The 26,463-nt window shown below is 35.2% G+C and overlaps 1 non-coding gene across 1 annotated transcript; it reads right to left on the bottom strand.

The window, feature by feature from the left end:
* Positions 1-7,182: 7,182 nt before the first annotated feature.
* TRNAG-GCC (transfer RNA glycine (anticodon GCC)) lies at positions 7,183-7,253 on the bottom strand. Its single transcript has one exon. It is a non-coding gene; the product is annotated as a tRNA-Gly (tRNA).
* Positions 7,254-26,463: the final 19,210 nt, after the last annotated feature.

Below are 26,463 nucleotides of genomic sequence, written 5' to 3'. Positions count from 1 at the left end.
ATCTATCTGATGACTAATTTGCCTTACTAGTGGCAATCCATCTAGAACATTATCAGAGATAATATCTCCAAATTCCCCTAGTAAATTTGAAACTTCAAATGGTATTTCACTACTACCTTCTTTATCTTTCCTAGGAATCAAAGCATAGCACATACGCTGATGTTTCATGCCATCTAAAAACTTCCTTCCATCAACAAGACAAATCCTAGCACTGCTACATACCTTTTCACCTTCCTTTTTCATGGGCTTCAATTTGTGGCGAACTCCATCCTTTGTTAGAGAGTATGTGTTTGCATGTCCATGATGTATTGCATGTCTATCAAACTGCCATGGTCTACCCAACAATAGATGGCAAACATCCATCGAAATAACATCATAGAGAACTTCATCATGGTAAATCCCAATTTTGAATTTTACTAAACATTGTTCACTTACCAGGACCTTATGATCATCTTTTACCCAAGAAATCCGATAGGGCTGGGGATGTTTCTCCATCTTGAGCTTCAGCTTAGAGACCATCTCTTTTGATACCAAGTTATTAGTGCTACCACCATCAATGATCACATCACAACATTTATCCTCACATTTGCATCTGGTACGAAACAAACTCCTCCGTTGTCCTGGTTCATTCTCACCACTTAGTAGGACTCTTTCATTTACCAAGGTCTCTCCTCTTTCTGCATCCTCTGAATGTGATGATTGTGCATCCTCATCCACATGAGCAACCCTAGCTTGGCCCTCAGCTCTCCTATCCATCCTTCCTTGTCGTTGAGGGCATTCAAAGGCATGATGATCTTCTTCATTGCAATGGAAACAGGTACCATAGAAGCCTCCTCTTCCTTGTCCACGTCCTCTACCTCTTCCTCTTTGATTTCCAAAGTCTTGATCATGGGAGCGGTTGAAACCCTCATTCCTCTGGTTTCTGCTAGTACCCACATCTTCATTTTTCTTTTGGGTTTCATTGCGGCCTCCAGATGATCTACCACTTCCCCTTCCTCCTTGACCGCGCCCTCTTTGTCTTCCTTCAAACCTTTTATTCAACTTCTCTTCAACTCGTAGGGCAAACTGGTATGCTTCTTCAATGCTGGTCATTCTTACCAGACTTAATTCCTCCTAGATGCTAGGTCGCAACCCACTGATATAACGAGCAACCTTCTCCTTATTTGCTTCTGCATGCCATCCCATGCAATCCCATCTTGTGATCTTCTCCTTTCCTCTTCTAAGTCTTTCCAGTTGAATCTCTTGCCACCAGATTTTGGCATGGCCTTTCAGTTTGGCCTTTGCAAACTTAACCCTATCTGGGTCCCTTATATCCTCATACTCAAAGTATTCTTCCAGTTCATTGATCCAATCGATCAACTCATCTGGTTTCAAATTTCCTGAAAATATACCCACTTCAATTGTAGGTCTTTTCCCAAACTTAGTAATGGCCCTAAAAAGCCTTTCCTCTACAGGATTCAGAACTTCCCCGTCAACTTCCATTACTTCCTCTTCATTGTCATCCTCACTATTGTCATCTGCGGCAACATTTGCTCCTCTACGAAGCTCCTCTTGCAATGCTTGTACCTGTCTTTGGAGGGCTCTAAACTCCTCAGGATCAATAGCTCTGGCCCTTCCAGTATGCTCTCTTCATGGAGGCATCTTCTAACTCGAACCCACAACCACACAGTCCTAGTGCAAACTGCCTCACAGTCGGCACTCTGTCTACACACTCAGGAAAACCTGCTCTGATACCACTTGATGGGAACACAACCCAACAAAAGAATGGACACAATAGAAAAGGGAAATTATATTAACTGAGAAAATAAGCTAGTACAAATAGTGTAGAGAAAATAAACTTCAAAACATGCCCTACAGGCTTACAATAGCATAAATCTGGAGAATATTTCTCCTTTTAGCACCTCCTCTCAAGCTCCAATCTGAACTACATTTTACAATGCTAGAAATCTCCTTAGATAGACCCCGGAGGGTTAAGGACTAGGAGTACATTCTAGAAAGTGCTAGTAGGCATCCACCGACAAAATAGAAGGTTCCAGAAGCTGCGTTAGAAGTCGGTGCAAATCTAGAAGAATCCAGAAACGGTAGCCGAACTTCGAGGAGGCATAACTTTTGAACTGTAGCTCCGATTAACGAACCGTTTACATTTTCAGAAAGCTCTCGAAGCGCTCTATAGCCCTATGGATAAGCTTCACTCGTCCCCCATTTTTTTACCCTTTTCGAGGTCATTTAATGCCCCAAACCTGACTTTGAAGCATTCTTAGGAGGTCTCCAAAACTCGAAAAACTGCAATAACTTTCAAACCGTGGGGCCTATTGACCTGATTCTTTTTCTAGAATTCTCTAAATCATGATTACATTCATCTGGCCAATTCACACCTTCTAGTTTACCGAAATGATGGCCCAAATACATGCTCCTATTTTTTTTGAGATTTTCAAACGCACTGATAGTTGAACTATGAGAGTTGGAACCTTTATTTGAGCCAAATGGGTATCCAAAAATGTAAAGACATAAAACAGAAACTAAGTCTAAGTACATTTTTTTTTTTTTTTTTGGGGTGACACAGGATTGCCCTTATACCTCTAGATGCTCCTGCATCATAATTATTCCATTCATGAATGCAATCCTCTCCTCATAAGATCAAATATACAATGTGAACATATCACATTTAGAAAAAGAACAAAAGAGCTCAGAAAGAAATCCTAAATTTTTGGAAAATGCCTTAGGATGGGAAAGATCCATTCGAAAATACAAACCTTGATGAAGTTCAAAATGAAGGAAAATATCAAAGTTTGAATTGCATCCCTTTGGAAGTAGAAACTTACATTAATAAGAATGTGTTGGAAATAGATAATGATTCTAATATAGAAAACCAAATGAGAAACCTTGTAGCCAGGTTTGAAGAATTTTAGGAAGAGTTTGACGTGGAAGAAAATCCTTATCATAATCAAAGTGCAAACATAGAAAATAACAAAAATAATAATATAAAGATTAAAGAAACACATACTACACAAGAGAAAAAATTTAAGTGATCATATATTCAAGGAGATAAGAGAAGAAGAAAGATATCCAAATAATGAATCAATTGAACCCATCCTCAACAATGCCAAGAATAATATAGATTCATTAGAATTAACTTACAATATGGAAGGTATAGGAGCTCCTCGCTGTGGTACATGAAAAAAAGAGAGAGGAAGGAAATGCTAGTAGAATTGAGAGCAAAAAACAAGTAAAGTAGGTAACCAAAAAAAGATTCATGAAGTATTAGAAGATGGGAAGGGGAAGATCTTCCCTTCAAAGAAATGAAGTTAACTACATGGAATGTTAGGGGACTTAATGCCCAACAAAGGCGTCTTCTAAAACACATCCTAACCTTATGTGAATCCAAATTAATTTTAATACAAGAGATAAAACTAAATAAGACAAAGGGAGAAAGGTTAAGAAGAAAACCTAGGGTATGGAAAAATGATCTAATAGAATCTGAGGGTGCTTTAGGTGGCATAGGTATCATCTAGGATCCTAGGAAAATGGGATGCAGTGGAATGTCAGTAAACAATAATTGGATTGGGGGGGGGGGGGGGTGGTGTGGAATCAAAAGTTACAAAGATGATCTACAATTCATTATGATTAATGTTTATGGCCCTACATTGATAGCTAGCAAGAAGGCCTTATGGAATAAAAATAAGTACTTTTATAAATAATCATAACACATATCAAAATTCAACACATTCACAAGGCAATAGAGAAGCGGATAAGCTAGCTAATATAGGAGTAGATGGCCATGAGCTACTAGCCAAAAACATGAATGACCCATAGTATGACATTCCCTTTAGTAATTTATTAGAGATATATTCGATAGGCCTGATATGGTTAGAGGATTCATAGTTTGCATCTATTCCTAGGAAGCTTTCTATTGATGATCCAATTTTCATTAGGGTGTGTATATTTATGATTTCGACTAGAATTTTTTTATTTCTATCCATGTTAGTTTTGTTAAATTTTTAAAATGATCTTCATTTACATTCAAACTCCATTTGACAAAAAATTATAGCAATTATGCTATACCCCTTATAAAAATAGAAAGGTCTAGACATAAGACAATATCTAATATCTAAAGATTTGTAGTGTACATAAATTAATTTTTTAGATACGATAGTTATACTAACTTGTTCCCCGTAGAAGTCATATAGCCATTTGTGGAGATTGGTGTATTTTCCTTTTGGTTCAGTCTAGAGAGAAATGACGCCCAATTTTTCACACTTATCCCATCTACTTTATGAATGAGGATTGTTGATTATTACAGTGTCAAATGCCATATGATCCTTCCTAAAGGAAATAGGAATAGATCTCTAGTTAGAATCTAGAGTTTTGAATGGGAGAAGTGACCTAGGGTTAAGCTAAGGGGGAAAGACTTTGGTTTTGAGGAAATCTTCTAATTTAGGGTTAGGGGCTAATGGGGTGTTATTTGTTTCTGAAATTTTCTTTGGGGGGAGAACCTGTGGGACTATACAAGATCAATTTTGGTTGAGATGGATGGATTTTAGGGCAGGGTGGCTATTGTGAGCACCCTTTTGCTCCATTTTTTAGCAGATCTAATTGGGGAGATCTTCTTGGTTTTCATATTCCTGCGTCGCTCCTTACTATTTTGGGCTAAGACCCAATTGCCTTGTCTTTCTTGGTCTTCCTTAATACATTCAGAGGGAATTGGGGTGTTTGATTGCACAATCCGCTCTATTTTTTTTTCTTGCTTCATTCTGGTTTACTTTTCTATTTTCTCTTTCTGCATACTTTGTTAATGCAACAAATTTTTGCTGGTGGATTTGAGCTTCACGAATCTGTGTTTGTGCATGGTTATGGCAATTTAGGCTCTTTTCTTCCGTGCGTTATTCCAGTAGTTCTGTTGCTAGTATCTCGAAGGAGTTGTTTGTTGGGAGGGAAGCGACATAATTAGTTTTTGCAAAGTAATTTCCATTCTAGATTTTAATTTTCAGATTAATTCTTCCCTACCTTTTTTGTAGGTAAGTTCGATTGCAACACCATTTTTAAATTTCTATCTAATTTTTGACATACAACTCCCATTATTTCAATTCAACAACTACTAATAAAATATTATAGATATTTATTTATTACATTTTATTTATACTTTATATAAATAAAAAAATATTTTATTATTATTCAATTTAAATAATATATATTTATCTTATCTTCATTAAAATGACTTCTTTTATTAAAATGGACTAGCTTTATTTACTGGTCACAGCTAATATTTATTTAACATTTTAAAATATATTTATTCATCTTATTTGTTTATTATTTAAAATGACTTTTTAACCCTATATTCTACTATTTTGTGAGCATAACACTTTATAATTATTATTTTATTATCAAAAGCCATCAAATATTTGAACCAATTCTTCGCCTCTGCCACTCCAACAATAGAAGCCATAAACAATGACATGAAGAAACTGAATTTCATTTGGTTGGATGTATGTACATTTATGTAAGGTTTGTGTTATTTTGATTCCACTTAGGCATTGCATATTACATGGTAGGAAGGGACTTGAGTTTGAAAGATAGCTCTTGTTTATTAAGGGTTTCAGTTACAAGTTATTGATTTAGGGTTAGGGGGTAATGGGGTGTTATTTTCTTTTTAAATTTTCTTCAGGGGGAGAACCCGTGGGACTGTGCAAACTCGATTTTGGTTGAAATGGATGGATTGCAGGGGAGGATGGCTATTGTGAGCTCTCTTTTTGCTCCAATTTTTAGCAGATCTAATTGGGGCTAATGGGGTGTTATTTGCTTCTGAAATCTTCTTCAGGGGGAGAACATGTGGGACTGTGCAAGTTCGGTTCTGGTTGAAATGGATGGGTTGTAGGGGGGGGATAGCTATTGTGAGCTCTATTTTTGCTCCGACTTTTAGCAGATCTAATTGGGGAGCTCTTTTTGGTTATCATATTCCTACGCCGCTTCTTTTTGTTCTGGGCTAAGACCCAACTGCCTTGTTTTTCTTGGTCAGCCTTAATGCATTCGGAGGGCTTAGGGGGGTTTGATTGCATAATCTACTCTATTTTTTTTTGCTTGCTTCAGTCTGGTTTTCTTTTGTGTTTTCTCTTTCCAGCATACTTAAATAATGAGAAGAATTTATGCTGGTGGATTCAAGTTTCATAGATTTGTGTTTGTGCATGGTTATGGCGATTTAGGCTCCTTTCTTTCGTGCGTTGCCTGAAGGAGTTATTTGTCGGGATGGAAACTCCATACTTAGTTTTTGCAAAGTAATTCCCATTCCGCTTTTTTCGTTGTCAGATTAATTTTGCCCTAGTTTTTTGTAGGTAAGTTCGATCAGAGCACCATTTTCTGATTTCTATCTAAATTTTGACATACAACTCCCATTATTTCAATTTAACAATTGCTAATAAAATATTATAGATATTTGTTTATTATATTTTATTTAGACTTTATATAAATATAAAAATATTCTTCTATTATTCAATTAAAATAATACATATTTATCTTTTCTTCGTTAAAGTGGCTTCTTTTATTAAGATGGGACTAGCTTTATTTAATGGTCACACTTAATACTTCTTTAACATTTTAAAATATATTTATTCATCTTATTTCTTTATTATTTAAAATGACTTTTGAACCCTATATTCTACTGTTTTATGAGCATATCACTTTATCATTATTATTTTATTATCCAAAGCCATCAAATATTTAAACCGACTCTTCACCTCTCCCACTCAGAAGCCGTACACACGGACATGAAGAAAATGAATTTCATACAAGGGAGGTAGTGAACATTTACTTACCATTGATGTATCACCTCAAGTGAATAAATATATAGATATACAAAGAAAATTGATCATGATATGCCATTTTAACATATTTAGTCTGCTTGAAAAGCAAAGGTTTCCATCAAATTCCTAGCCATAATTTAGAATAAAAACAATGGGAAAATGCCAACAATAGATCATATCATACTTCCCTCCATAATGCATAAGTTCTAGTTGAAATCATATCATGAGAAGGAAACTAAATGAGAGTGGGTAGTTGGCGCGCAGTGGAGGAGCGAGAAATTGATATGACGAAATGAGAATCTGAAAATGAGCTCTAGGTAACAGAGGAAAGGAAAGCAGGAAGAAGGAGAGGAGCAAGGGCGCTGTTTGTTGAGCACAAAATCGGAAGTGCACCAGCCGGGAATCGAACCCGGGTCTGTACCGTGGCAGGGTACTATTCTACCACTAGACCACTGGTGCGGAGATGGAGGTATGATCCTTGTCAAGGCACAGATGAGTGGAAATGAGTAAAATTATATGCAAATGGAGATGCGGGGTTATTCATGCTAGGTTATTAGTGTCATTGGACAGCATGGGGTTTATTGTTCATGCTCACAATGGCCTGTGTGGCTCGTTCTTGTTTGCCTGCTATGCTCGGTTTGTTTGCCAACGGCGGTTTGTTTGCCTGCTATGCTCGGTTTGAATGTATTTTTCATCTCTTATCTTTTCCTTTTGCTTGGAAGGCGATGCGGGAGTTGTCCGAAACATTTTTCGCCTCTCCCGAGGCGATGGAAGGAGGAACACGCGTGGCTGGAGTTGTTCCCACATTCATCACGCATTAATAGACTGCCTACGACATATACGCCGTTGTATGGTCCAATTTTTTTCAATACCTTCTCCCTCTTTTTTAATTATATCTATACTGCTATATATATCCAACAAAAGGGAGGTAATTAAACAAAACTATTTAATACCTTCTGCCTCTTTCTCACTATTTAATTATATCTATACTACTATGTATATCCAACACAAGGGAGGTAATTAAACAAAACTATAATAGATTAATATATTTTTAGTTCATTTGACATTTCATGTGCAACAGACTTGAGCATTAATTTTCCTTCTTTAAGGAGGGTTATAAATTTTGTAGATATTGAGAAACACTGGCCAAACTCTTTCATAAACTATTTAGTTGTCTTATTAGATTTTTAAAGGGTTAATCTCATGGTAAACACTTAGAAACATTTGCATTGTGTGAATAATGGTAAAATAGTATAAAAATTGTCCTCAAATCAAGAATTTTAACTATCTCAAAACTTATGGATATTGTAAACTAGAAACTAGCTAGCAAAGTAAATACAAACAAGAGGTGGATCTAAGAACGCAAATAATATACTATGCTACCTAATTTTGAAAAGATAAATATTTAAACCATGCATATGATGTGTGTGAGGGTTTTCAAACTTACAAAATTATTAATTTTAATCCCAAACGTACTGACAAAATATAAATTAATTAATGATTTAGTAAAGTTATTTTCATGGTGCATTCAAGGTAGGATTTATATTATATTTTTTGGTGTAATTAAATATTTCTAATTACACTTTAATTAAGTTTACTTAGGATAATGCATTTATATATTATTTCTCGTGTAGACACATAGGAGTTTACATTTCATTTTATCACATGGTGTGGGAGAGATCCAATTAAGTAGGATTTAGTTGTAATATTATACCTCTTTGTGTGTGAGACCCACCTACTTATCCTATCACATTATCATCGTCTCATTTCTTCACCCGTTGCACATACTTTTTGTACAATAGAGGATCATCCACCTTTAGTGAACATGTGATTAAAACTTGCCTAGTTGATAGGTCGTATCATGCACATCTCCACTTATAACGCATTGCACATGTATTTATGCTACAATATATTTTAAAAAGTATGGCTATATATGATTCAAGGGCGTATTATTATATGTAACATCAACATCTTCTTACCAAGTGGAGAAAATTATGTTTATAACCAGCAAGGGATACCATCTAAGGTGCAAAATGCTACAAAATTTGTTAGCCATTTTTCACCGTAACATATTGTACAGTAAATTACTACTTGTATCCACTAAACATAAAACATGGTCCAAAATGTTTCTCGAAACCACTAAACATAAAATATGGTAAAAAATGTTGCTTAAATCCACTATACATAAAACACAGTTCGAAATATTTCGCTTCACCAAGTACCTAGATCAATTGCTTCTTAGGCTACATGGTGATGAATACAAGGTATTCAATTTTGACTAATAAGTGTTTTTGTCACTAATTGCAAAGGGGGAGATTGTTGACATATTAGTCAAGTTTGTTATTAGTGACACACACTTATTTAGATTGTGTATAGCTACCGAGCCTATTGAACAGTTTGTTGGTGTTTGAAACTACTGAGCAACTTGAATGCAAATCATGTCTCTATCTAATGCAAGTCTTGGCATCTTGTGGATAGGAGAAGCATTATGAGGGGCTTAACTTGAATGCATATCATATTTCTATCTAGCCCAAACTCTTCATCTCGACCTTTCTAGTCTTCCTTGATGAATCTTGGTATAGTTGTCTATATCCTTGAAAATCATTGTTTATCACATTTAATTACTTCATCCCCAACCCAGGCTTATGACGTATATTTGTATGATGATTTCATGTTATTTATTATCATTTTCCTCATTTCACTAAGAGTGCTTCCTCTTATCTCAGAGACATATTGAAGATGCCCCTATATAAGTCTTGCACGAGGTTAGAGATCATTCCAATTATAATTTAAGTTTGCAAAGAATAGTCATAATAGTATGCAATGGTTAACTTTTCTCCTTAATACCTATGCAAACAAGATATTCTGCTTCAACACTACTTATATCTCCTTCATCTAACTACCTCAATTCATAAATATTTCTGGGTCTTTTCCCATATATAGTTTGGAATGGTGATTTACCAGTAGTACTATTGATAGAATTATTATGTGCAAATTATGTCTATGGTAAAATAAGATCCCAACCTTTTGGTTTATCTTCAAGAAAGAATCTTGGCAAATTTCTCAAACTTCATTTTACAACTTCTATTTTTCCATTAGTTTGTGGATGATGGGATGAACTAAAATTCAAATTTGTCTTAAATTTATTTCACAAAGTACACCAGAAATATCCAAAATTTTATTTCACAAAGTATTGTTTGGCAGACCATGTAGTCTTACCACTTCTCTTAAAAAAACTCGGCCACATGAACAACATCACTTGTCTTCTTGCAAGGAGTAGAATGTGTTGTTTTAAAAAATTTGCAACCACCACAAATATCAAATCATGCCCCTGTTGTGTCCTCGGTAAACCAAGAACAAAATTCATGCTAACATATTCCCATAGCTTCTCAAGTATAGGTAATGGATGATATAACCCCATATTTTCCTTCACTACTTTCACCATATAACATACTCTGTAACACTATATAAAATTCTTCACATCTTGCTGCAATTGTGGCCAATAATAATTCTTATCAACCAAAGCAATGGTTTTGTCTCTACCAAAGTGTCCAACCAATCCTTCACTATGCTTCTCCTTGATTAGATTCTTTCTCGTAGAACTTTTGGGAACACACAAATGAATTCCCTTGAATAGTATACCATGTTTGCTTATGAAATCCAATCACTTTATCCTATTAAGTGTAACAACTTCTGTACAAGCTTTCTGAGCCTTACGAAAACCAAGATCCTTTAGATACAAATTCTTGAGTTCTTTGAACCCAACCACCTCAACCTATATTTCTATAAAAAAAACTTATCTTCTACAAAGAGCCTCTAAAACTTCATTAGACTTCCCACTCGTATGTCTCAAAAAAAATGTATAACTCTAAAAAAACTCAACCCACTTTAAATTCCTTTGATTCAATTTTCCTTGACTATTCAAATATTGCAAAGCTTGATGATCAATATACAAAACAAACTCCATAGGAATAATTTAACATCTCCACTTCTTCAATGCTTGAACTAAAACATAAAATTCTTGATCATAAACATAATACTTTCTTTTGGCATTATTCAATTTCTCAATAAAATAAGCAACAGGTCTACCTTCTTGGCTTAGCATAGCTCCTATTGTGGTACCACTAGCATCATAGTCTACTTGAAACACCTTATTAAAATTTGGAAGTGCTAAAATATATTATTATATAATTTTTAGTTTCAAAGGATTAATATTCTTATATGCTCCTAAAGTCCACTTAAATTCTTTCCTATCTCCTCTCATGGTTTCAATCAAAGGTTCACAAATACTATTTCAACCTCTTATAAACTTCACCTAAAAACTGGCTAGTCTACGAAAAGATCTTACTTTGATCACACTCCTTAGAGTAAGTCATTCAAGGATAGCCTTCACTTTCTCAAGGTCTATTTTTAGACCTTCTGTTGAAACTACAAATCCTAGGTATACCAACCCCTTCAGGAGACTACACCTCTTCAAATTTATTAGCATCTTTTCCTCCCCCAACTTATCAAAGACCTTATGAATTTGCATCAAATGATCCTCCAATATCTTACTAAAGATTAAAATATCATCTAGGTAAATAATGACAAACTTACCCAAAAACTCCTCCAATGCCTCATTCATGACTCTTATGAAATTGCTCGGTGCATTGGTTAGCCCAAAAGGCATAACTAACTACTTGTACAATCCTTCCCTAGTCTTGAAGGTAGTATTCTACTCATCTTCTTCTCTGATGAAAATATAATGGTACCCACTCTTTAGATCTATCTTTGTGAAATACATAGCTACACTCAAATAGTCTATAATATCATCCATCTGCAATAATAGAAATCTATACTTGATTGTGATCTTATTGATAGCTTGAGAATCTATACACAACCTCCATTTTTCATTCTTCTTAGGTGCTAATACTACTACTAGAACACATGGACTCGGTGTTTCTAGAATCAACCCCTTCTGCAACAACTCATAAACTTGTTTGTTCAACTCTTCACTTTCTGTTGGTCTCATTTTGTGTGCTCCCTTGTTTGTAAAAATGGCTCCTAGAATCAAGTCCATTTGGTGATTGATATTCCTCACTAGGGTAAATCCATCAAGTACATTATCTAACACAATATCTAGAAACTCTTCTAAAAAATATACAACCTTTGCAAATACCTCCTCTACTTCTTCCTTATGATCTTTTTGAATTAGAGAAAAAAACATATGATCATGCCTCATACCCTTGAGAAACTTCTTTCCATCAATAAAACATAGCACCATTTCATAACTTTTCTCCCTTATCCTTCAATGGCTTTAGCTTATGTTTCTCTCCATCGTTTTTCAGAGTGTGGGTATTTGCACAACCATCAAACTACCACGACCTACCTAACAACATATCATATATGTCCATAGGTATGATGTCACAAAGAACCTCATCTTGATAGCTTCCAATCTTGAACTTCACTAGGAACTAGGGTAAACTTTAAGAAAGTTGCCTCCAAAAAAGGATATAAAATATTGGCAAAGCTTTCATTGTTTTAAAAAAAAAAATTATTTCTATTGGAAAATTTCTCAAGTTTTTATTCTAAATATGATTAATATTGGCGATTATTTTCGAATCATTTTTTTTTTTCTATAAAACCTTGACGAATCTCAATAATAATAGAAAATTTATTAATCACCATGGAATATTACAAATCAATTACCTTGTGGAATATTATGAGGATCATTAAATCAATAGTGAAAGCTAAATATTGGGGATATATTGCTAAAGTAACTAATAATTATGATAATTATATTATATTTATGTGACTCAAATCTAATCATGTAACGAATATTAATGTGAATAGCTAAATTTAATTTTTTCAATAAAATAAATTATTGAGCGATTTTAAATATTCTAGAACTAAATTTTATAAAACTATGGCAATTTAGGTTGTATCAAATCTTAAGTTATCAGCCAAATTACTAGCCAAAAAGTTCTAAAATTAGCCAATTTGAAAATATTAGCCACTAAAATATACCTTGCTAGGAACTGCTTGTTGACCATGACCTTGTGGTCATCTTGCAACCAGAAAATATGATATGGACACAGGTGTTTTTTCCTCTTAAGATGTAGCTTCATTGCAATCTTTTCTGATACCATATTTTTAGTGCTTCCACCATTAATGATCACATCACAATACTTATCTTCACATTTGCACCTTGTGTGAAACAAAATCCTCCTTTGATCAAGTTCATTCTCATGATAGAACAAGACTCTTATGTTAACTAAGATTTCTCCTCTTCCGGCATCTTCTAAATGTGATGATTTGGCATCTTCATCAACATGTGCTACTTTGGTCTGGCCTTCAATTCCTCTACCGGTCCTTCCTTGGTGTTGGGAACACTGAAATTCTCTATGCCCTTCTTCTCTTCAGTGAAAACATTTCTCATGGAAGCATCCTCTTCTAGATCCTTTCCACCTTCCTCTTCCTCTCTGATCTCTATTGTTTTGATCATGGAAATGATTCAAGTTATTTCCCCTTTAGTTCTAACTGCTACTTCTAGCCTCATCCTTGTTCTTTAGACCCTCATTTTGGCCTCTATAAAACTTCCTACCAGATCTTCCATCACAACCTCTACCACTATTTTCGTTATCAAACTTTTTGTTTAGCTTTTCCCAACTCTTAGGGAAAACTAGTACGCCTCCTCAATACTGGTCATTCAAACCAGACTCATCTCCTCATGAATTCTTGGCCTCAACCCATTAAGATATTGTGAAATTTTCTCCTTATCAACTTCCACATGGTCGATTTTAATGAGAAATTGGTAGAACTCTTTGGTATACTCTTGAATAGATCTTCTCGCTTGCTTCAACCCTTGCATCTTCTTCAATAGATCAATCTCATAATCCATGGGATGACCTATCATTTCAATTTATCTATTAGTTGGTCCCATCTTGTGATTTTGTCCTTCCCTGTTCTATTTCACTACAATGAAATCTCCTCCCACCAAATCTTTGCATGAACGTTTAGTTTGTCCTTTGAAAATTGACCCTATTTGTATCATCAATATCTTCATACTCAAACTATTCTTCCAATTCACTAATCCAATTGATCAATTCCTTTGAGTTAAGATTTTCCAAAAAGTGAGGACCTCAAACTTAGGTCTTTTTCCAATCTTGGGAATGGCACTAAAAAGCCTCTCTTCTTTTGGGTTAAAAAATTCCTCTTCAACATTTTACTTTTCTTCTCCTTCATCATCACTTTCATCTCTTATAGAAAGATTTATTTCTCTATACATTTGTTCTTCCAATATGTGCATCTATCTCTAGAGGGCTCTAAAACCCTTAGGTGTAACACCTACAACTCTTCCATTGTTCTCTCTTTATGGATGCATTTTCATGTTTCTACTAAGACCCTAGTGCAAGCTACCTCACAATCGATGATTTATCCACACATTTAGCCCAAACCATATTCATGGTGCAAATTGCTTCCTAGTCAATGACGTGTTTACACACTCAAGAACTCTTACTCTCATACCACTTGATGAAGGGTGTTCCCCTTAATTCTACAACAAATAGTAAAAATAGAGAACAAAACAAAATGAGAGAAAAAAATATGGGCTTCTTATATTTTTCACAAATGTGAAAATATAAAATTACGACATGCAAAGTAATATGGGTGTCATCCTTACAATAGTCTGCAAGATAGAGTTGTGACTATCACCCAAAACTATCGTAGACAGCCTATAGGCCTTCCTTATTGTTGTGGTGTCCACAACACATGCCCCATTCCTCACTAGGAATGGGGACCCCCTGCTTTTTTTCGACTCCTAGACTCACATTTTGAGAGTTAGGAGGATAAATTTTTGTTAGAGTTAGAATTTTAGAGTCAAAATTCAAAAAATTACAAAAAAATTGAAAAATTACCCCAAAAAAAAAATCATTGAACATGCGTGCCACAAAGGGCCGCGTGGTGGTGCGCGCTCGAGCACCATGCGTAATAACCAAGTTTAATGGTTTAATGGTTTACGATGGTCTCTAGAATCCCTAGTGTAATAACCAAGTTTTATGGATAGTTTATTCCTGGGTTTTATGATACCTTGATGAAGGATGCTCCCTTTAATACCACAACAAACAACATAAATAGAGAACAACACAAATTTAGAGAAAAAAATATGTGCTTCTTATTATGCCCTCAAATGAAAAATTACATAATTACAATATGCAAACTCACATGGGCATCATCCTTACAATAGTCTACAAGGCAGAGCTATAACTATCACTTAGAACTACCCTAGATAACCTATGGGCCTCCGTATACAGGCATTTTTTATCACCCGAGAAGGTTGTAGACACTAAGCCCTAACCATTGAGGCTGACCATCCTCATATTATATCATTTCATTACACTTTATTACATAGGATAGACTCAAGATAATTTACAAATTATATTTTCGGATGGGTCCACTTTTGGAGACCATAACTAGAAAATCATTGACCCGTTGGGATATTATAACCCCATTTCAAAATCATCAACTAGCAATCTACAACATCTAATTGTGCATGCATTTAAAAGTTGGGGTTTTTCCTTGTTTTGGAGTCATTATAAGAATTTTCCTTAGAGCAAAATTCACCCAAGAACAAAGAACTCAAACATAAGCACAATTGTAGACCAGAAAGAGAACAATAGAATATTGATATGTATTTGATTCAATGTAATGAAAGTACACTAGAAGTGCCTGTATATAAAGGCTTTTGAGATGCATCTAGAATGCCTAGGAATCAACATCATGATAAGTCATACAACCAAGCATATGTCCACCAGGTGTGGTTTATCCTCCATTAAGCATGGAAGTAAGTGCGATGATGAGAGGATAAGCCTACAATGGTGTAGCACACAAATTTATGTTGTAGATACCATGTGCTAAATGAGGAGTGCGAATAATTGTGTTGTCTACATGACAACTTAGTTAATAATGTAAACTCCAGTGTTGTAGACACCATGTGCTGAATTATAGTTGCTTACTTTTGTGTTGTCAACATGACAACTCAAGAAAGTACACAAATTCCTAAGTGTCTCATAAAATAAATAATAAAATAATGCAATATAATAAAATAATGCATTAACCTAAGTAAACTTAAGTATGTGTAAATAGTAAATACGTATTTACACCAACACCCCCTTAAGTGCAACTTAGGGGAATGCCCTTAAGCTTACGAAAACTAGGATGAAATGCAAAATGGGTCCTGGCTATTAGGCCATGTTAGGTACCCATGTACATAATGAAATGCAATCTCTCATAAAGCAAAGAAAGAGAGAAAACCTCTTGGGAAAAACCCTCCCCCAAAAGGAGAAATGAAAAGACAAGATGCATGGATGGATGGAGTAATCAAGATCGACCTCCCCACCCCTACCCCGCCCCCCATTATGCCATACATCAAGTATATACAATAGTGAAGAATGAGAAGAACAAAACCGCATAGGATGAAAAACTCCCCCCCATAAGAAAGAAGAGGAAGAGAGACAAGGTAGTCCCTCCCCCCCAATGAAGAATGCCAACCAGTGATTGCTGCTCCAAGAAAGAAGTTGGTCCATGAGTGTTGAATGATGTTCCTTCCCTTGGGAAGAAACAATGGCAAAGGTACAATCCTGAAGATGTATGGTGGTCCTCAAACCTACTCAAGTGTCCTTGTGTCAATGCTGATGGTCACCCCTTCCAAAATTGCTGAAAAGAATGAATGTAGATCTAGTAAGGATGTCTGGTGAACCTGTCCCAATGGACCATCTATCTCCTCAACTAATAAAGAGACCTTTGACAACTACTGTTCATAAGGATTGACAATCACGTCAACCTATAAAGATCAATCATGTAGAGAATGGACATGAGGGTCAGAGTGAGCCCTCACAACATCTGTAGAAGGATCATCTTCATCAAAGAGAAGATGTATATCATCAAGGTTGTCTCCCAAATATGCGATGTGTGACTCCACAAACAAACCTAAAATGTCTGCTATGAAGTCATCAACTACTACTAGAGTTGGAAGACAAAGTGTACCCTGCTGTGTTGGAGCTACCACTATGGCAATATATGCATGTGGACTATATTGATGCCATGACCTTTCACTATAACTGTCAATAGAACCCCACATATCTGAATCTATTGAAGCACTATCATTGGTGTTACTGTTAGTTTCCTAAATGTATTAAGTGTGGAGAGGATTAGAGGATAAGCTGGGTGAACTTTCCTCAAACTGAACATCCTTCTCCACAAAGATCATATGAGTCTTAGGATCCATAAGTCTATATGCCTTAGCACTACCTTCATATCTGATGAAAGTACACGGCCTAGATGTTGGTGCCTTGCATCCCCTGGAAGATAGGTTTTCCCATGTTGGATAACCAAAGACTCTTAAGTGACTCACAACTAGTTTTCTTCTGCACCATGCTTCAAAAGGGGCTTTCCCATATAAGGCATTATGAGGAGACCTGTTAAGTATATAAGTAGCACTGCTAATGGCTTTGACTTCAAGTGTTGGATCAAGAGACTTGGCTTTAATTATGCAACTTGCCATGGACTTAAGAGTTCTAATCCTCAGTGTTGCAACATTTGTCTTGCGCAAACTAAATGCTGGTGAATTCTGAAGATCAATTCCCTCAAGTTTGCAAAAGTCTTTAAGTCTTCTATCCACATATCTACTTTCATTGTCCATCCAAAGAACCTTGATGGCTTTCCTTGATTTTTATTCATCATGACTCTTAAAGGCTTGAAGCTTATCAACCACTTTATTTTTGTGATGAAGAAAAAAGACCCATGTGTAATGAGAAAAGTCATCAACAAAAGTAAGGATGTAGTGGCCTTAGCTGACTGATGTCATTGCAAAAGGACCTGCTAAAACCATGCGAACCAACTAAAGAACAACTGGTGCTCTTGAGGACTTCCCTTTATCATACTTCTCCTCGAGATGCATATCCACTGAACATGATGAACACTCACCCTTAGAAAAGTTGATGTTAGGTAGACCTTTTGACCATGTATTTTGAGAAAAGTTGCTGAAGATAGTAGAAGGCAAGATGGCCAAACCACTCATGCCATAAGTTGATCTATGAATTAGATTGAGTTAACAAGGTATGTGAAGGAGACTTAGGCACAAAGTGGGAGAAGGAATCAAGCCTCTTGTCATGATTGACTTTCCCCACTGCAACCAATGAACCATCTTTGAGACTTTGCACCATTACTAAATCTAGAAGGAACTCAACTTTTTTGCCATCTCCAAGGTGAGTGATTTAGTAAATTGAGAGGAAATTAGAGCTTAGGTTTGGAACATAGAGAACGTCTTTGAATTCCCCATTTTCCATCTCCACATGTGCTTTCCCTTCAACTTCCATTTTTGTATCATCTCATAAAGATGTGCAGTACCTATGACTGCTTTAATGAAGAAAAGTCTCCCTATGAAGAACCCATATGATAGGAGGCACTTGAGTCAAGAATCAATTCCAATGAAGAAATTGTATTTGTGATAACTGCTTTCCCTTTTCCATTTGAAGTGGGTGGAGTTGAATCCTTGGAAGTACCTGGCACATGAATTTTGTTTTTTCTAAGTAGGTTTTCCAACTCATCGATTCTTTTAATCTTGCAATGATGTTCATCATGATTAGGCTTTTTGCGATATGGATAAAAAAGTTTGTACTTCTTTTCATTACTTCCCTTCTTGTTGAAAGAAGAATTGCCTTTATGTGAGGAGGATTGTTGTGTCTTAGATTGTGATTTCTGCTTCCATTACTTGTTGTTGTTGTTGTTAGAACTTCTTCCTCATTGAATTGATTGGTTCTCATCACTAGCCACCAATGCTTTGGTCTTTGATGTCATGAGAAGTTCCAAATCTATCAAGTGAGATTGTTCAAGAATCAACATTTTTGCAAAAGCATCAAATGTAGGCTTCTTTAAAGCACTTCCCATGGTCAACCTATGAATATTATAACTCGAAACAAATGAAGCATACTCTGAAGGTAGCCTCTTCAGGATGTGATGAATCAACATTTCATCCTTCATGGGATTTCCACAATCTTTAAGTGGTGCCTTATACTCATTGTCTTTGTTGATGTAATCTTGAATTCTATCAAAGTTCTATGGATCCAATAAAAGTAGATCATCCTCAATCTGGAAACCCTTTTCCTCATCCACTTTACCATACAATGATTCAAGTTGGTCCAATGCAGGTTTGGCTTCCTTGAAACTTTCAATGTGAAAGAAGAGATCGCTATGTACACAACTCCTGATATTTCCTAAAGCCTGATTGTCTATAATTTTCCTATCAATGAGTTCTTTAGCATCAGTGGGTTTTGGAATTCTACCATCAACATAAAGATTTAGACCTATTTTTCCATTAATCTACTCCATACAATATCTTTCCATGTAGAATAATTACGTGAAGTTAGAAGTGGAGCTTTAGGTGAACCCATGATGCAGAAAAGTAAAAGAGCACTAAAGAGAGACACAAGAACACAATACACCTCCCCCCCACCTTTTTCCTCAATCAAAAGACCCTTGCAAAAATGATGCTTTTGGCACTTTAAATGTAGTGCATGTATAATAGGCCACATGCCAAAATGTACAAAGTGGATTTCTAATTTTGTTGTTTACAACTACCTTTTGAGGCCCAGATCTATCACTAAGCATTGTAGCTCAGATGTACAACAATTTAAAAAAGTAACCAAAGCAATACAATGTAGAAAAAGCCCTAATTTTGAAAGTGAGATTTTTGTTCATACAACCTTATAATCTGACTACAGTTCTAGAAAGTAGATGAAAAATAATGTACTTTCAAAAAAAATAAAAAAAATTGAAAATGTGTCTAGATAAGCCTGTATGGAGTGTTCATTGTTGCAAAATGTAGGATTAAATAGGTACAGTCACCAAAAAATACAATTTTAATAGACCCTTGCACCAAAACCAGAAAAGAACACCTCCACTAAATTTTTTAGGAAATTCTACCCAAAATAAAAAAAATCACACCTGATTTGGAGTTTGAATGACTGAGTTATGGCCTCTCAAAGTCAGACTACCAAATCTAAAATGCATCTGAAGAGGGGTTTGGGTAGGAAATTGCTAGATTAAATTTGACTATCAAATGACCATCACAATAGTTATAAATTGCCTAGAAATGATGATCAGATAGCCATCAAATTTAATCTTGTGTCTCATTGACATCGGCAAAAAAAAGTTGCATGGGTGATGTGGCAGTATGCATTGCTGACTAGGTGTACAAAATTAGACACGTGTACAATACAAGATATGAGTTGGCTATTATATAATCTAATGACTCAGTATTGACGTGGAGGGTCGAGACCTACAAAGGTGGTAGTGCCACATGGACACTGATGTGTGTTTGCCTGCGTGGAAGCCCTATCAGCGAGTGAGCTGGTGCCAAGGTCTGTGCGAGCATGCTGGACACACGTCAATCATAGGAAGATTTCCACAAATGTTATGGTGGTCAATGTTATGACACTGGAAAGTGCAAAGCACTAGAGGTTCTCCATGTCAAAAATTGGTTCAACGCTGGGAAAGTCCAAAGATGTCGTTGGTGAAGTCAAATTGCTAGTAGGTGGGGACAATTTAGTTCCACATTGGTAAAAACAATGATTTTGTTGGTGGTTAAAAGACCACTGCCACAAAGTGATAAACAAATAAGTCGTCACCAGTGGTTAGAGGCAAGTTTGTTGGTTTCTAGTGTTATATTGGCCATTGATGATATTGGGCCTATGCTGGAAATGTGCTCGTTGAAATTTGAATGTGGAGTATTATCATAATATTCTACGTAGGGCTAGAGTGTGACTATCTGGTACCTGTGCAAAAGAAATTTTCTCTACATGCCCAACTGGGCTAAATTTTTTTTTGAAAAATGCTTCCAAAAATTGCAAAAATGTTGAAAAATACAAAGAAAATTAAAATGAAGATCTGAATTAAATTAAATTGCAAATCTAATAGATAATACCCGAACTTGCAAATTGTGGCCTCTAGGTGCTAGTTTGCAAAAAAGGTTTGCGTCATGATCAACTTTGGCCTATGGTAGTCAAATTTATAGTCAATTTTCACTGAATCAAAATTCTAAATGCAATGGCAAGGTCAGATCTAGCTCTAGGCACTCCCAATGACTATGATACCCTAGATTTGACCCAAGGTGCTGAAGCAAGAAAATAGTCTCAAATGGCTATGTGAAGAGAAATTCTCCAAGAGCTCTGATACCATGTAAGAATTTTCCTTAGGGAAAAATTCACCCAAGAACAAAGAACTCAAACCCAAACACAACTGTAGACTAGAAAGAGTATGATCAGAACATTAATATGTATTTGATTCAATTTAATGAAAGTACACTAGGAGTGCCTATATAAAAAATCCTTTGAGATGCATCTAGAATGGCTAAGAATTAGCGTCATGATAAGTCATATAACTAGGCACATGTCCACCAAGTGTGGGTTATCCTCCATTAAGTATGGAAGTAAGTGTGATGATGAGAGGATAAGCCTACAATGGTGCAACATGAAAATTTATGTTGTAGACACCATGTGCTAAATGAGGAGTTCAAATAATTGTGTTGTCTACATGACAACTCAGTTAATAATGCAAACTCTAGTGTTGTAGACACCATGTGTTGAATTAGAGTTGCTTACTTCTGTGTTGTCAACATGACAACTCAAGAAAGTATGTAAACTCCTAAGTGTCTCATAAAATAAATAATAAAATAATGCAATAACCTAAGTAAACTTATGTAAGTGTAAATAGTAGATACATATTTACACCAACAATCATTCAGGTGTTCATTGCTGGATTTGAAGCTTGGGTAGCCAAAATCCATACCAAAAATATGCACTAACTACATCAGTACATATGATTTGAAAATAAAACTCATCCAATAGGCTGATAGGTCAAAGATGAACTTGGACATATGAGATTAGAACAATCTAAGCACATAATATCAACTTACTAAATTAACAAACTCCCACAAATAGAAACACTATAGAGGAATAACCATTATTTAAAACACAAAAGCTAGAAAGTTAGAAATATAAATATTTTTGAGTGATACAAGACTGCCCTAACACCCAAGATGCTCATGCATTAGAAACACAAAGTTTTTTGAGAAGTGACCATGTCACATCTCAGGTTGTCAGAGGAAAACCAAGACAGACAACCTCCTCCTGTGCTAGCCATGATGAATCCTTCACTTTCCTTCATTTCCATTTGACCAGATGCTCTTCATATGTTCCATTTCTTATGCATTTTCCCACATGACTATTCCATATCTCCTCAATCTATTTTGTAGCTAAAGTAGATGTCCAAACACTCCACTATACTTCTGCAACTTTATCTCCATAACCTCCTTCATAATATTTTGTCAAATCTAAAATGCTAAACATTAGTGAAATATTGAGCTCAACATGCAACTCTACTTCATAGGCATTTCCATAATCATTTTTTTCACTATCTTGGATGGTCCAAACTTCTTCATTTTCAAATTATTGTACGTACCCATTGGAAATCTCTCCTTTCTCAAATGAACCATTACTTCATCTCTAGTCTAAAATTCCTTATACCCATAGCTTCTCAAGTATAGGTAATGGATGATATAACCCCACATTTTCCTTCACTACTTTCACCATCTAACATACTCTATAACACTATATAAAATTCTTCACATCTTGCTACAATTGTGGCTAATAATTCTTATCAACCAAAGCAATGGTTTTATCTCTACCAAAGTGTCCAACCAATCCTCCACTATGCTTCTCCTTGTTGAGATTTTCTCATAGAACTTTTGGGAATGCACAAATGACATCCCTTGAATAGTATACCATCTTTGATTATGAAATCCAATCACTTTATCCTATCAAGTGTAACAACTTCTGTACAAGCTTTCCAAGCCTCACCAAAACCAAAATCCTTTAGATACAAATTCTTGAGTTCTTTGAACCTAACCGCCTGAACCTATATTTCTATAAACAAAACTTATCTTCTATAAAGAGCATCTACAACTCTATTAGACTTCCCACTCCTATGTCTAAAAAAAAAAAGCATAACTCTGCAAAAACTCGACCCACTTCGAATGCCTTCGATTCAATTTTCCTTTAATATTCAAATATTGCAAAGCTTGATGATATGTATACAAAAAAAAATCCTAAGGAATAATATAACATCTCCACTTATTCATTGCTTAAACTATAACATAAAATTCTTGATCATAAACATAATACTTTCTTTTGGCATCATTCAATTTCTTAATGAAATAAGCAATAGGTCTACCTTATTGGCTCAAAATAGCTCCTATTGTGGTACCACTAGCATCATAGTCTACTTGAAATACCTTATTAAAATTTGGAAGTGCTAAAATAGATTATTATATAATTTTCAATTTCAAAAGATTAAAATTCTTATCTGCTCTTAATTTCCACTTAAATTCTTTCCTATCTCCTCTCATGGTTTCAATCAAAGGTTCACAAATACTATTGCAGCCTCTTATAAACTTCATCTAAAAACTAGCTAGTTAGTGAAAAGATCTTACTTCAATCACACTCCTTAGAGTAAGTCATTCAAGGATAGCCTTCACTTCCTCAAGGTCTATTTTTAGACCTTCTGTTGAAAGTACAAATCTCGGTATACCAACTCCTTCACGAAACTACACTCCTTCAAATTTATTAGCAACTTTTCCTCCCTTAACTTATCAAACACCTTATGAATGTGTATCAAATGATCCTCCAATGTCTCACTAAAGATCAAAATTATAAAATTTCATGACTATTATAAAATTTCTTGGTGGATTGGTTAGCCCAAAAGGCATAACTAACTACTTGTACACTCCTTCCCTAGTCTTGAAGGTAGTATTCTACTCATCTTCTTCTCTAATAAAGATTTGATGGAACCCACTCTTTAGATCTATCTTTGTGAAATACATTGCTCCACTCAAATAGTCCATAATATCATCCATCTGCAACAATCTAATCCATAGACAAACATTGATGTTAAAAAACGCACACAATCTAATCCATAAACAAAATTATGCTAGAAATGGATTGTGGAAATATAATATTATTAACTCTTTGATGTCTTTTCTTTAAAAAAATCTAGTGGCCTTCTAAGCAATGAGACGAAAAATAATTATTGAAAATACCATAATGAAGCTACTTAGCTTGATGACATAAAAATAGAATGACAATGAAGCAAGTAAGCTCAACAATTGTGCAAATAATATGCCAAACAATAAAATAATACAAATGGATTAGGCTAGCAAACAATCAAGTAGTGACAGTGGATTGGGTTTCTTTGAATGGCATTAATAAAAATTTTTAATAGTAATGAAAATTTTGTGGATCATAAGGCTAGACTTTGATCAAGAATCTTTCAAATCTTTATATCCAATGTGTTGAATATAATGTGCATTGAAAAAATTAAAAGACGGATTTTGGACAAAGGCTATTTGAAGCCTTCTTATGATCACCTTTGCACTATTGTTTTCCTTCTTTCCTTGTCAAACTATCTATGAATTAAGTGTTTTGTTACTATAGACACATAATTCAACTTCAATGGATCTCCATAGAATACACATCCCTCTAAATGATCCAAAAGAATTCATAGTTGCATACATAGTACTTCTAGGAGTTAAGTTTACCTAAGCTCCAAAGTAATAGTTTAACAACTTGCTTGAGTTATATCTACTATAACATTTTTTTTTAATGGACAAGTGTCGCAAGGGAATTAGATGGTCAAAGTGGAGGGTCAAAGGGAGTTATGAGGGAGGAGTGTGGAATAAGGATGTAAGAGGCATTTAAGGGCCATTAAGGCATGTAAGAGCCATTAATGCTCTTGGATAAGAATGTAAGAGGATGGGGGAGGACTTTGACTTTGTCTTGGGTTAGAAAATCTTAACCCATGTTTGAATTTGTGCACATATTTAGGAGGGGGATTAGGCATTAGCTTAGGAGGGGATTAGGAGGGAAGTGGCTTAGGATTAGTGAGCTAGTTTATTAGCTGGCTAAGTGAGGTTAACATGGGTGAATGAGTTGGCTTTGGGTAAGGATAAGGTTGAAGGATGGTTAGGGTTTAAGAATTGATTTATTTAATAAAAGGGGGATGTGAGCTTAAATTAAATATATTTATGCAGTTATTTAATTTAATAGAGGAAAAGAGATTTAATTGATAAATTGATTTTGGGTTATCATTTGATTTTATCAAATGGACTATAGTTAATTAAATTAACTAATGAACTAGGGGATGATGATTAATTAATTAAATATTAATTACTCAATCAATAATATCCTTACTCAATGATGTAATAAAATCTAGGTGTCTACATTTTGCCCCTCTTTGACATAGTGTTGGGACAACCCTATTTCAAAGAAGTTTGAATGTAAATGATGCAAAGAAGATTTTTATGGCAACAAGGTTGCCCTAGTCTTGAGTAGAAGAGGAGAGAATGCACTATGTCATGCCCACTTAAGAAGATGATGAGAAAAGAAGGTGATGTTTGGTGACTTCTTGAAAAGGTACAACAAACCAAGGTGAGAAAGACAATGCAAAAGGACAAAGAAAGTGTTAAAATGGCAATGAAATTGTAAAAATAATAGGGCTAGAGGAAAATGGGGTCACTAGAGGGATCAGAGAGGGAAGTAGTGCACCACATGGGGCCTATGAGAGGGTCTAGGAGGGCCATAAAGGATTATCTTCTCTCATATTGATGATGACATATTATGATTTTTGAGCTCTAAGTTAGAGGACGTGATGGTTGTGCAGGGATGACAAGAGCATTGGGCAAATGTGGTACGATGAGTATGGGCACGATAGACACCAGACCAATCGGTAGGGACTAAAATTTTTTTCTTGTAATTTTTGTTTTTCATTTGATAGTGTTCCAAAGTTTTGAAAACATGTTCCCGTAGGCACGAGTCTAGCAAGATCGCGCTAGGGATTAGCAGGGCAATGATCTAGCAAAATGGTTGAGGGAAAAGAATAAAATGAGGGGTGGAAGCCATTTTTACAGGAAATTGAATCTGGTTTACATCTCTCATGGAAACTTGAAAACCTAAATGCTAAAATGTTGAAATGAAAGCTATCAAGGATCAAACACCTATGCCATAGTTACAACACAAGGTGAAGTTGATTTTAGATATTAAAAAAAGAAGAAGAAAACATGACATAAATCATTCCTAATTTAATGTTCACAACTCAAATGCTCTTCCATGGCCTGAGCTAAATCCCTCATTAGTACATCCAAATCTAAGGAATAAAATATAATTATATCCCCAATGGAGAATTGAAATGTAATTTTTTTATTCCACTTAGTACTGTGTCGATAAATTCAAGAAATTCTACTACCATGCAAATTAACTTACATTGATTTTGAAGTTTAGGCACTAACAATAGTTGAAAGGTAAATTGTTGTAAAAGAATGTGCTAAAAAAAAAGCAAGATTAGATATTTAGAATGAATTTAGATATTGGCAACAATGAAGAAACATATAATCCTTTTATACATAATTAGAATTATGTCATAGATGAACTCAAGAAATTGAACCATATTGGAGGTGCTCAGCCAGATATTCTAGACATCTTGGGCAATTTGGAGAGAGGCTTCTGTAAGGTAATGAGCCTCGTGAGTTACCATATAATGTCATAAAATAGTTAAGTGCTACCTAATTATGTCCAAGGTGTCT

Source organism: Cupressus sempervirens, chromosome 10, assembly GCF_028749045.1.
Source record: "Cupressus sempervirens isolate cs-2001-9-10 chromosome 10, ASM2874904v1, whole genome shotgun sequence".
NCBI classification, from domain to species: domain Eukaryota; kingdom Viridiplantae; phylum Streptophyta; class Pinopsida; order Cupressales; family Cupressaceae; genus Cupressus; species Cupressus sempervirens.
This window is presented reverse-complemented; position numbering and strand designations above follow the sequence as displayed.